This window comes from Numida meleagris, chromosome 4 (assembly GCF_002078875.1).
Source record: "Numida meleagris isolate 19003 breed g44 Domestic line chromosome 4, NumMel1.0, whole genome shotgun sequence".
Lineage (NCBI taxonomy): Eukaryota > Metazoa > Chordata > Aves > Galliformes > Numididae > Numida > Numida meleagris.
In genome coordinates, this window is record NC_034412.1 from 79,028,371 (window position 1) to 79,038,112 (window position 9,742).

Here is a 9,742-nt window from a genome sequence, read left to right on the forward strand (position 1 = left end):
GCTTGTAATTTGTCTACAGAGTTTCTCTGTTCCCATATAGTCACTAGATAGAAATACATGTCTCTATATAATTCTAAAAGGAAAAATTTTCTAGCTAAGATTTAGCACCAAAATTGAAAGGAAAAATTTCCCCTTGAGACCTTCAAAGTCACTTTTCTCTCTTCTTTAATTGCAAAATAATTCAGATACTCTAGACTTGATTCAGCTGATCTAGTGGTTCACTAGCCTTTTGAGATTCCACAGAGTATTGCAGATGGAAACTATTCACTCCTAAGAGAGAAGCAGCAATATATTTTTTGATGTAATACAGTGATTTAACATAGAAGAAACCAACTTAACAAGATTCTGAATAGCAAGGTACACTTGATTTACAGCGTAGAGGGTAGGGTTAAACACACGTGTCCAGGAGACCCTCCTATTGAATGAGGTTTGGAGTGGATTCCCTTGCTTTCTAAACTCCCTGAGCCACAGAGGTAAGCAGACCAAGTGAATCCATTCCTAGTTCCAGACTCGGTCAGTGGTTTATGTCTAAGGGCACAATCAGTCTACAACATCATCTTAGCAAAGATCACAAAGCTTAGTAAATTATTAGTAATTTAGAGGACCTGTATAGGCAAAGCATTTTGATATGAAAATGTAAGGGAACTCTGCACAGGCATAACTTCAAGATATCCCTCCTCAAGGGAAAATCCTGTCATGCAGCCAGCTACCAAGCAAGAGAGCTCAGCGGACTCTTGGGCTGCTCAGTGTTTATGACACAAGAGGACTGACTCATAGTCTTAGTTTTGTTGCATGCTCAATTGGCTTTCAGCTGTTGAACCAGGTGTCTGCAAACAGTTCTTTGAGCACCCAGTACTGAGGTCATCAACTATTTTGGCGAGACCTTGATTGTTACCAGTCCTGAGCAGAACCTTGGGTACCTCATTATCTGCCTGAGAGAGGACTTAGGTGCAACAGCCAGGATGAAGGAGGAGGTTGGAGGGGAGCACACCATTACACAGAGCCTATTTCTAGACCTCCATCTACTGAGCCAGAGGGACACAGGTACCTGCAGTTCCTGGATATTTTCTTATGCTAGCCTTATTAAACTGTTCACATATTATAGAGCATTGCAAATGGCACTTTACCTTTACTTTCTTATTTCAAAGTGAGTGAATCGGTATTATATTTTAAGAACAATAAGTTACTAGGAATTTAAATGTTAGTGCAAATTGCATATGCCTTGATTAATCAATTGGAACTGATTCTTGGTAAACAGCCATCAACTAACTAGAATAAAATTCCTACTGTAAATGGGCTTTACGTGAAACAAATACAGGTGACAAACATATCTTTTAATTTAAATTAGTAATTTGGTGGACCTTAGAGAAACTTATATGCCATTTCCTCTTCTCTTAAGTCCAATGCTGGAAGTAAAAATCACCATTATACATTTTACAATGCTGTTATATAGTGCTAACCCACATTTTAACAGGCTTGCTTATATTTTATTACTCAATGAATGATAAAATTCATTACCTTCCCAAATAACTTGCAGGATTGAGTTGTTCTTCGGCATGCTGTGGCTTCCTTTCTTTCTCTTACTTACCAATTACAGATTCTACTATGTATGCTTGTGCAAGTAAGAGAGTGAAAGTTCTGTTTCTGTATTTACATTTCTGTACGTGTGCCTGTGTATAGTAGGGAAATGCAAATTTGATCTTTATCCAAACATTTATCTTTGGATTGTTTCACAGCTGAATATACTTTTTCAAGCTGCAATATTCACTGAAATGTAACTTATTAGTTTTTACTAATACTTGATGTAACTTAAAGGAAAGCAATCCATTTTAACATATAAATCCTGTCTGAAGCTTTGATTATTATTCTCCAGAATCCTAACTTAAGCTGACAACATAATTTATTATAAAACTTCACCCTCAACAAATGCAATTCTAAAATAAAATTCTATAACTTATTCTACATAAGTAAACATTTTTAATGTTAGGTCATAATGCCATTATATCAGAGAGGAATAAAGGTATCCTTAGAAATCATTTTCAGATAGCTACTAAGTGATGCTAGAATCATTATTCCATGTATAATATGATGGATATTTCATTCCAAAGCTGATTCTGATCAAGACTTTTGTCTTAGCAGTGAAAAAATGACCTCTGTAACAAAGTCAAATGATCTGAATATAGTCTAACTAATCCTTAGTTTTTATTTCATTGTGTCAGATTTGTTTTGGGCATTCAAAAATGAAGTTAATTAGCTCTGCAAAAATAAGAGAAGAAGGTAGAGGAATAGCAAGCATGTGGCTTTGAATTAAAATGAGTGGAAGACTAAGGTTCTATAAAAGAGTTTGTTGAGTTTCCAGAGATACTTAGAAACCCCCAGAGATTCTGAAAAGTTGAAGGCTTTGCATGCATTGCTCTCTTTTTAGCATTATTTATTATTCTGCTTTAAATGCATGCTGTTCTATGTGCTTCATATGTTTAGATGATTCTTTAGGTTCTTTCTTTTAATGTACAAGTGAAAGGCAGAAAGGTTTATTCACTTATCTCCATTTTAGATATGGTCAATACTTGCAGCAGAGACATTGTAGCATCCATTGATACTAGACTGATATTGAGGGAAAAAAGACTATCTGTTTCCTGTTTGCTTTATTCCAAGATGAAGATGCTTATGCTATAGCCAGTTAGTGCCCCATTTACTTCTTCCTTATTGTAAGGCTATAAATTATCGTAAAAAATTCAAAGCAAACATCATAAACAAAAGCAGAATAAAATATTTCTTCATAATTTGGAGTTGAATCTCTTATGACAAGAAAATAATTATGAAAATACCTGTTTGAAGTTCTCTGCTACTATATCATTGAAGATTTTGCATTCTATTTCTAATTAAAGATCAAATGGAAAAAGTGAACTTTGAAATAAAGGACCAATGCAACACCATGAAATCATCCAATTTTGTAAATATGTGTAAAGATTTCAAGTATCAGAAATTTGGAGAGCAAATGCTTGGAGAAAAATTGTATTCATCAGACTAAAAAACACCTGTAGGATGAATAGTCTGTAAGGAATGCTTGTACTTCCATCATATGTAAAAGAATTTCCTAACATAATAAAATGTTAATTTACAACAAGAGATTGAACCGATCATCTGGTTTACAGGGTCTACTTATTTCAAGTTAATAGCTCAGACTGTTTCCCCATCCCTTCCCCATCCCTGCAAACGGTTCCACTTCAGCAGTTGTTTATTCTGTATATTCAAATTAATCATTAACTGTGATCTAAAAAAATAAATAAAACAACATATAATATGCTGGTGCACTCTCAGCAGAGCAAGCTAAAAGTACAATGCTGTCATTTCCCAATGATACTCTCTCCTAATAATATTTGATTAAAAAAAAACAAACAAAACTTTGCTTTATTTTGTGTAGTTTTCTACACAGAGATGTTTCTTTCTGTCAGTGCCACTAGGGTCTCCCCAGTATACTTGGAAGGCATCCAGTGAAAAGCTTCAGAGTTGACTTATACCCTACCAGGGGGGAATCAAGATATGGTGCATATGCAATATGTCATCCAGTGTTTTTAGAACATGTAAAAGATCCAGCTGTGCTGTTAATTTGGTCCAGCCTCAGGGCTTCCACAGCACATCAGTTTTACTTGATCTACATTCCAGAGCCTACATTATATTCCAATGTCAGGAAATTGTGAGGAATAGATCCTTATTGATCTCCTCACTTCACTAGAAAAGAGCAAGTGTCCAAAAGAAAAGTAATATATATTAAAAGATATAGTAGATAAAGTGTGATAGATGGAATATAGAACTTTCCTAGCAGTACCTGTAGGCAAGATGAAGGATCTGAGAAAAAATATTGTATTTTATAACATCTGCAATTTGTATTCATTTTCTAATAATTAAAACAGAAAAACATAAAAGCAAACAAAAAGAACCCATTTGGCTACTTGGAGAGTATTCTCTTAGCTATGCTAAATTAATGGTTCATATAATTCTGCTATTTGAAGTCCCAAACTAAGACAATAAATATTTTCAAATATTGTCACTGTTTTTGCATTTGTTTTGATTTTTTCTTGTTTGTTTTTCACATCCAAATTTCATTTATTTAAGGAAACTTGAATTATAAACTGTTGAAAATGTTGTGTTACTCTCACTATTATGAGTTAATGTAATGGAAAGAAGCTTCTGATGAAAACAAGGAAAGCTTTCAGTTTGCTGCTTATTACACTTTAATAATTCTGGCAGTGAATGCAATCCTTTTTTTTTTTCCTACTTTGACACAGAAGACTTCATTGAAAATGAAACAAAATAAAACAAGTAACAACTTGAAGGAAAAATGGCAGCGAATTCAAATGGTCACTGCAGTTAAGTTGTTTAATTTTTTTTTTTAACAACAAATGAAACATTACTAATCATTACTAATATAGCCAGTTTTGTAGCAAAATGAAACAACAAATTACATGCATTCATGTAGTGAACAAGAACATTGTACAAATAAGAACAAGATATAAGAATCTAAACCCCTCAAAAGAGGAAAACACTTTGAAAATTACATAAGGGACAGCTTACTTTTACTTATGGTAGTTTCAGAGGACAATTATTTTCTGGAGAAGGATAATATATTCAGCCATGGTCTCTTTTAAATATTTAATTGATTAATGTAATTAATAGTTAAATCAAAGGGCTGGAAATCAGACCAGTGGGGTTTCTGATGTACTTGTCAGTTTGGTACTTAAGGAATAGCAGAAAAAGTAGATGTTGAGTGTTTTTGTTAAATTACATAAGCAAAATGTATTGTGGTACATCTTTGATATCAAATATTCAATGATATTTAAAATATAATAGTAAAAAGATAATTGGATACCAGAAACCTCTTGGGTACATTAAAATATATTAAGTCCTTAGTCATGTTTACATGTACATTAAATATTTACCACATTTATATAGTGTCGATATGCAAAATTAAATACATTTATTTATTCACATGAGAGAAGTGACTGGAAGAAATACCAATATATATGTTTGGTATATATATCAACAAAGTACTTGATCTAGACATTTAAGTGATTCCATTAGCTGATAAAAAATTCAGTTCAGATTTTGTAGGGTAAATAGTTCTGGAAGTTGAAAAAAATCCCCTGCATTTTTAATTTACTACCAATATTAACATGTTTAACACAAATTTGAAAATGTTTACTCATACTTGTAAATGTACATAGCTAGCAGAATTTTGTAAGTTTCTGAAATTTTGAACGGTTACTATAAACTGCCCACTGAAGTTACCATTTATTTTCATTTGCAGCAGTCACATATGCGGCCTTACTGTAAATTAATGAGATCTCTATGCTGTTGCTCAGTATCAAAATTTCATTTTTAGTCATCACCTAACTATTTAGGAATTCAGACTGAATGTGCAAAGGATTTTAATGCAAATAATGACAGAAAATTTCACTTGTTTCACAGAAATGAGGATGAGCCTACCTGCTTTTGTTTACTGATACAGTTTTGTGGAGCATCTCAATAGAAATAAGAAGCCTACAGCTAGTCCTTCCTTTTTCCAAATGGTTTGAATCCCATTTTCCCAAAGAACAGCACTGATCCTATTTCTGTTTATCCAGATGTTGCTTTTTTACTTGCTTCAGTTAATCAGTGTACTCGTATGCCCGGTTCCTACTTCATGCTATATGTGTTTCCTTTAAATCTGTACTTGATAACTTGGCATTCTGGTATTTAAAGAACTTTGAGCTCATTTGACAAATTATCAAGCAAGATAATATGATTAAAGGGGAACTTTAGTTAATGAGTTTATAACCTGTAAGGGAAATCTAGAAAACAAAATTGGCCACAAGCGCTCGCATTCAGCAGTAGTAACAAGGCAATGTTTCTGAAAGAAATCTTTGTTCCCTTACATGATATTCTTCTGTTCCTGGCACTCCCACTTCCAATCAATTTAACCTACTCTCCAGATAGCCCCTCTTACCTGACACACTGAATCATTCCTCTGACAAATGTTACCATTGCTAAGCAGTTTCAATTTGAGTTTTTCTTTTAATATGCAAATAAGTAGAAGTCAAGATTCATAGCCCACAGAACTGGGCCAAACCGACCCATAAACTGTCAACACCCCCATCTCCCCTCCCTTTTTCAGGCTGGTGTGCCTGTGGGCCTGCTGTCCCCCTGTCATGGACACAGATAGATCTAGAGATAACTCTGTGACATTTAAATAGTAAGATGTCAGCAAGTAAGAAGAAGACAACTAAGAAGTACTTACACCTCTTTTCAGTTGATGGCGTGGATGCAAGGAGTGAGTGCAAGTACTCTTACTAATACTCACTGAATCAGTCTTAGAAGGCAAAGAAGAAACTGTTTTTTCTTTAGAATCATAGAATCACAGAATCACCAAGGTTGGAAAAAACCTCCAAGATCCTCCAGTCAAACCGTTCACCGATCACCAATATTTCCCACTAAGCCATGTCAATCAGTACAACATCTAAATGCTCCTTGAACACCTCCAGGGTCGGTGACTCAACCACCTCCCTGAGCAGCCTGTTCCAGCGCCTGACTACTCTCTCAGAGAAGAAGTATTTCCTAACATCCAACCTGAATCACCCTGGAACAACTTCAGGCAATTCCCTCTTGTTCTATTGCTAGTTTCATGGAAGAAGAGGCTGACTCCCACCTCACCACAGGCTCCCTTCAGGCAGCTGTAGAGAGCAATAAGGTCTCCCCTGAGCCTCCTCTTCTCCAGACTGAACTATCCCAGGTCCCTCAGCTGCTCCTCATAAGGCCTGTGCTCCAGACTCCTCACCAGCTTCATTGCCCTTCTCTGAACATGCTGCAGGGCCTCAATGTCTTTCTTGTTGTGAAAGGCCCAAAACTGAACATAGTACTTGAGGTGCAGCCTCACCAGTGCTGAGTACACTTCCCTGCTCCTGCTGGCAATGCTATTTCTGATACAAGCCAGGATGCAACACCTTTGTTGTTTTAATGTAGTTCCAAGAAAAGATTCATGCTGGCTTCGTATTATCAAAATCAAGTTGCAAAAAAAAACCAACAACAACAACAAAAAGCTAAACAACAACAACAACAAAAACAGAGCCTAATGTAAACAATGGTCTACTAAAATCTTTCCTATTAAGTTATCCATTTATTTTCCCACCATACCTTCACACTGCTAGCCTGTGCCTTTTAAAGTTTAACCAATATTTTTATTCACTGGAAATTTTATTACTGCAATTGATTTTATGCAGAAGGTGCTAAGATACTGCACTGAAGCATAAAAGCATAAAACATTACGTAGTAACGACCTGGCACAAGAGATAATGCAATGTCTTGACATATCAGAAAGGACAGTGAAATTTCCTCTAGCAAAAATAATCATGTCTTCCCAGAATTTAGGGCTCTGTTCTCTCAGTGATGCTTAATATATTAGAGTTAATGTGAGTTACAGCACTGATTGTGTATCAAGGCAAGATGATATCCCTGAGGTTCTTTCTCCATATTTTGCACAGTTTTCAAAATCTGAGCTTCTGTTAAACAAAATCAAATCTCTAGCCTTTTTGTTTTCAACAAGGGCTTTAGTTCTATAAAACAATGTACATATATTTTATTTACTCTGTTCCCAGATAGGCAAGAATAACACCTTCAGCAGGGGTGAAGGTTTTCCTTATTCATCTTAATGCCTTACTGACATCAAAGCCAAGTATCAGGCAGTTGAAAGCCAATATTATAATCTTGTATTTCCAGATAGAGCAAGAAAAATAAAACAGAGGACACTATTAACTTGTAATATTGTTCATAATTTGAGAACAAGTTTACCTTAGATGGTATCTTTCAGAAAACTGACTTTTTATTGTCCTTTTGAAAGGGGGAAGCTAATACTACTCTGTCAATTTTTCATTGTACCATCATGTTCAATCTGTTTGTCTGTGTGTACAAATTTCTTAATACCATTACTGCATTAAATGCAGATTTAAAAAAGAAGAGAAGAGAAAGAAAAGAAAAGAAAAGAAAAGAAAAGAAAAGAAAAGAAAAGAAAAGAAAAGAAAAGAAAAGAAAAGAAAAGAAAAGAAAAGAAAAGAANAAAAGAAAGAAAAGAAAAGAAAAGAAAAGAAAAGAAAAGAAAAGAAAAGAAAAGAAAAGAAAAGAAAAGAAAAGAAAAGAAAAGAAAAGAAGAAGGAGTTGAGCATGAGGAAAACTATCAGTGGAATTAATTTCTTGACAGGAACTTGATTCACTGAAAGATTTCACTGGATTTCAGTAAGCTGTAGGTGAAGCCTTTAGTCTACCAGGGGTTGCTTTTTAATGTTATTGATATCCTGTGAGGTTTTTCTGATTTTATATGTGATTTTTTTTTGCCATTTGGACATGAAGATTCAGAATTTCTTTGTCTGTGTGCTAACTGAATGTCCTACAAAGTAGAATTTAGTTTTACTCCACGTAACCGATAGGGTCACTACACTGGCACATGAAATGGAACTCCATCCTATTGCAGTCATCCAGTAATCCCTCATATCTGTTTTATTATTTACATATGACAATGATTAATTGTAAGCATTTACTTTTAGTACTGTAAGTACATGTGGTAACACATATTGAATTATTGAAAATAGTTCAATAGGATAATAAATAATAATCATAACGTTAAAATATTAGTACAATCTAGAAGCAAATATTCCTGTGCAAATAGAGAAGTACCTTTTTTTTCTGTGCAACAGCATGTAAATTTTTATCAGATAAGTATTAAAATGCAAATGTAGTGTACATATATTTTCACTCAATTACTTTATAAGGATTTGCTTAAAAGGAAAACTACACATCTCATTTATCTGAAGATCATGGAGGAAGAGCTTCTCTCCTTCCACCTACTTTTGAACTGAAAGAAACAGCACAAGCAATGAGCCCTCCTTAATTTGTACTATTAATATTCTCTCTTTCTTGGTCATTTTGTTCTATTTAATTAAAATTCTTTTACAATCAAGTTGAAGAAAGCGTGGAAAAAAATGTGGTTTTTATGATTAAACACCTTCAATATGGTTTTAAGGGGGAAATAAACATACAAAAGCTCAACATTACCTAACCTTTACATTGGGTAAATGAGAAGTTAAACCTGACTGTACTAAAAGAAATGGGGGAAACGTAAGGACAAACATGTTTGAATTTCTGTTTCCACCTCCTCTTAATGTGTGCAAAAGTCTCTCCAATAACCAACAGGATTTGTCATAGATGACTTAAGAACTTTCTCCAGATTGAGCACAGAGGCTTGGCATTGACTGGTCATGAGTGGTGTTCCCCAGGGGGTCAGTACTGGAGCCTGTCTTGTTTAATATCGTTACTGATTACCTGGACTACAGGATTGAGTGCACTCTCAGTGAATTTGCAAAGGACACCAAGCTGGGAGGAAGTGTCAATCTGCCTGGGGTTAGGAAGGCCCTTCTGAGGGATTTGGACAGGCTCAGTCTTTGGGTTGAGGCCAGTGGGATGAAGATCAACAAGACCAAGCGCCAGGTCCTGCACTTTGGCCACAACACCACCAGGCAACACTACAGGCTTAGGGCAGTGTGGCTGGAAAACTGTGTGGTCACCAGATTGGAGAAAAAATGGATTTGATGGATGGACCAATTGCTGGATAAGGGATTGGCTGGATGGTCGCACTCAGAGAGTTGTGGTAAACAGCTCAATGTCCAAGAGGAGACTGGTGGCGTTCCTCAGGGATTGGTGTTGGGACAAGTGTTGT

The 9,742-nt window shown here is 35.2% G+C and overlaps 1 long non-coding RNA gene across 1 annotated transcript; it reads left to right on the forward strand.

Annotated features, from left to right (window-relative positions):
• LOC110398740 lies at positions 819-6,764 on the forward strand. Its single transcript, XR_002438587.1, has 3 exons — positions 819-1,044; positions 4,290-4,370; positions 5,470-6,764. It is a non-coding gene; the product is annotated as an uncharacterized LOC110398740 (long non-coding RNA).